This window comes from Gnatocerus cornutus, unplaced genomic scaffold (genome assembly GCF_029298725.1).
Source record: "Gnatocerus cornutus isolate USDA-ARS CGAHR unplaced genomic scaffold, icGnaCorn1.1 ctg00000464.1, whole genome shotgun sequence".
In the NCBI taxonomy this organism is placed as follows: Eukaryota; Metazoa; Arthropoda; class Insecta; order Coleoptera; family Tenebrionidae; genus Gnatocerus; species Gnatocerus cornutus.
In genome coordinates this window covers 9,118-12,500 of record NW_028275777.1, presented here as the reverse complement: position 1 = coordinate 12,500, position 3,383 = coordinate 9,118, and the positions used below count along the sequence as shown (strand labels likewise).

General features: G+C 49.8%; 2 non-coding genes across 2 annotated transcripts in view; both read right to left on the bottom strand.

Annotated features, from left to right (window-relative positions):
• The window catches only part of LOC148165234 (large subunit ribosomal RNA), a 4,040-nt gene extending 2,233 nt beyond the window's left edge, over positions 1–1,807 (bottom strand). The window contains exon 1 of the ribosomal RNA XR_015771654.1: positions 1–1,807. This exon is cut by the window's left edge and continues 2,233 nt beyond it. This is a non-coding gene — a ribosomal RNA (large subunit ribosomal RNA).
• A 658-nt stretch (positions 1,808–2,465) lies between these two features.
• On the bottom strand, positions 2,466–2,622 carry LOC148165233 (5.8S ribosomal RNA). The gene has a single exon (XR_015771652.1). It is a non-coding gene; the product is annotated as a 5.8S ribosomal RNA (ribosomal RNA).
• Positions 2,623–3,383: the final 761 nt, after the last annotated feature.

The following is a 3,383-nucleotide window of genomic DNA, read 5'->3' as shown; positions in this document are numbered from 1 at the left end:
AAACCCTTCTCCACGTCAGTCCTCCAGGGCCTCGCTGGAGTATTTGCTACTACCACCAAGATCTGCACCGACGGCGGCTCCAGACGGCCTCACGGCCAGTCCTTCTGCGCTCACCGCCGCGACCCTCCTACTCGTCAGGGCTTCATGGCCGGTTAATTTAATAACCTGACCGCACATGCCTCTGACGGCCGAGTATAAGCACGACGCTTCAGCGCCATCCATTTTCAGGGCTAGTAACTTCGGCAGGTGAGTTGTTACACACTCCTTGGCGGATTCCGACTTCCATGGCCACCGTCCTGATGTCTTAAGTTACCAACGCCTTTCATGGTATCCCATAAGCGTCGATTTAGGCGCTTTAACTCGGCGTTTGGTTCATCCCACAGCGCCAGTTCTGCTTACCAAAAATGGCCCACTTGGCACTCTGATTCGAGTCTCGCGGCTTCAATAGTTCGAGCAAGCCGGAGATCTCACCCATTTAAAGTTTGAGAATAGGTTGAGGCCGTTTCGACCCCAATGCCTCTAATCATTCGCTTTACCGGATGAAACTCGTATGCTATGAGCGCCAGCTATCCTGAGGGAAACTTCGGAGGGAACCAGCTACTAGATGGTTCGATTAGTCTTTCGCCCCTATACCCAGTTCCGACGATCGATTTGCACGTCAGAATCGCTACGGACCTCCATCAGGGTTTCCCCTGACTTCGTCCTGACCAGGCATAGTTCACCATCTTTCGGGTCCCAGCGTGTACGCTCTTGGTGCGCCTCTTCTCGCAATGAGAACGAGACGCCCCGGGAGTGCGGGGCGGCAGCCGTAACGACCGCCCATCCTCCCTTGGTCCGCGCAAGGCGGACCTTCACTTTCATTGCGCCTTTAGGTTTAGTTAAATCCCAATGACTCGCGCACATGCTAGACTCCTTGGTCCGTGTTTCAAGACGGGTCCTGAAAGTACCCAAAGCTATAGCGTCGCAGATCGGCGTTTCAACGAGGTCTGTCCGAGAACACCTCAGCGAACAGCCACCCGGGGACGGGACCGGCACCAGGTCCGATCACCATCACGACGGGCGCGCTTGCCGAAGGTCGGACGCTAACTGTGTAGCGGCCCCGCGCCATCTGTATACCGTCGAGCGAGCCGATCGGGAAACACCACGGGTTCATTCGGCGAACGGCGAACCGTCCGAACGAGCTCCACCGCGGGCCTTAGACCGGCACTCAACGGATCGCGACGTCCTACAGGGGGAGAAGTGCACGCGTTCGACGGCAGATCGACAAAACGAAAGGTGCAAACGACGCGTACGCCATCTGTCACACGATCGTCCAGCGCCGCCATCGAGTCACGCTGAATCTCCCCTTTCGACCTTTCGGGTTTCTCAGGTTTACCCCTGAACGGTTTCACGTACTATTGAACTCTCTCTTCAAAGTTCTTTTCAACTTTCCCTCACGGTACTTGTTCGCTATCGGTCTCGTGGTCATATTTAGCCTTAGATGGAGTTTACCACCCACTTAGGGCTGCACTCTCAAGCAACCCGACTCTGAGGAGAGATCCTCCCGTTATCGGCAGCGGTCGCTACGGGCCTGGCACCCTCTATGGGCTGTGGCCCCGTTCAAGATGGACTTGGACGCGCCGCACGATCTCGGGATGACGGATCCTCCCTAACACCACATTTCCCGGCGTCCGGTTTCGGCCGCGGGATTCGGTGCTGGGCTTCTCCCTGTTCGCTCGCCGCTACTGAGGGAATCCTAGTTAGTTTCTTTTCCTCCGCTTAGTAATATGCTTAAATTCAGCGGGTAGTCTCACCTGCTCTGAGGTCGCATATGAAAAATAAAAATTTTTCATTCGGTCATTTCGACGATCACGACACGTCTCCCATTCCTTGCTATACGTGTTCGTCATTTTTCTTTTTAAAAAATGGCTAAGTTTACAGAAACGCTTACGATCTGACGTCTGTCGCGATTTGCATTACACGTCTCGGACACGACGACCGTCTATAACGTTCTCAACCTTAAAACGCCATTTTTTTTTTTAAATGACGACATGTTGAAGAAATAGGACGTGCTACGCCGAAAGACCAGCCAACAACTACAACAAGTAGTAGTTGGTCGCTTTCGCGTCTTAAGATGTCGCGCAAATTTACTCGCTGCACGAGAAACGCACACAAACACACGATTCTACGACACACCACGCAAGAACATGTGCCGACGTAAACACTTTCGTATTTATGATTCGCAAGGTGGACGTCCGACGGACTTTGTAAAAAAAAAATACAAAGCATACCCGTCCCGTCCTTTTTGACGAAAAAACACGCTCGAGTAAACGTCTCGGCACACGTTCGAGGCGTGCGTCGTTATATCGTGACGTAAGTGACGATCACGTACATTAATGAGTACCTATTCGACGCGTCGCAACACATCCAACACGCTCCGACGTTTTCGTCCGAAAACGAAAACCGAGCAGTCTTTGAAATTGACACGACCCTCAGCCAGGAGTGGTCCGGGAACATTATATCCGAGGACCGCAATGTGCGTTCGAAATGTCGATGTTCATGTGTCCTGCAGTTCACAAGTTGACGCGCAATTAGCTGCGTTCTTCATCGACCCACGAGCCAAGTGATCCACCGTTCAGGGTAATCTTTTTAAAATTTAAACGCTCGTTCCACAAGAACCCCGATCATGCCGATCGTCCAGCTGTCTATACACGTCTTGCAAAAATTTTTGCGTACGTGCGTACATCCGAAACGAAAATGATCTTCGTGGTTCCGAAACGTGCCACGTCTAAAATTTCGGTGTTGTGGTATGGATATTTATGATTCTCGCTCTTAATTGTCTTTCGTCCGTACTTTCTCGTCTGAAAGGGAACGCGATCGTCGGTCTCAGTTTTACGCGTACGAAAAAATTAAAAAAAATATTAACCCAAACACAAATTTGTATCCGCGCACCGAAAAAGAAGCACTTTTCTTTTTCACGCGGTCTCCGCTTTTACACGCAAAGTACGAGCATGTATGTGTGAAGATGGGACATGTTCGATACGATTTTAATTAGGAATTTGCCAATTTCCTTTTTCTCAGCAATAATTTTAATAAATAATGCTGCTTTCTCTCATAAACTACATTTTCGGTAGTTTTCCTTTATTGTGTCTTTCATTTAGTGTGCGTGTGTCAAGCACTTTAAAAAGTGTGACGAAGAGACGGTTTTTGATCGATCGGAATCAACACATCATTACATCATCGTACTCGTTATGAAAAAGCGAATTAGTATCCGCCGTAAGCGAAAAGAGATTTTCGCGGGCGGTCTTTGTGTTTTCGTGTTTCAATTTTCTTTCTATATTTTTTCGTCGCCAAACCGAAGACAGATCGTGAATTTTGACGAAAAAATCTATAGACGTGCCAGA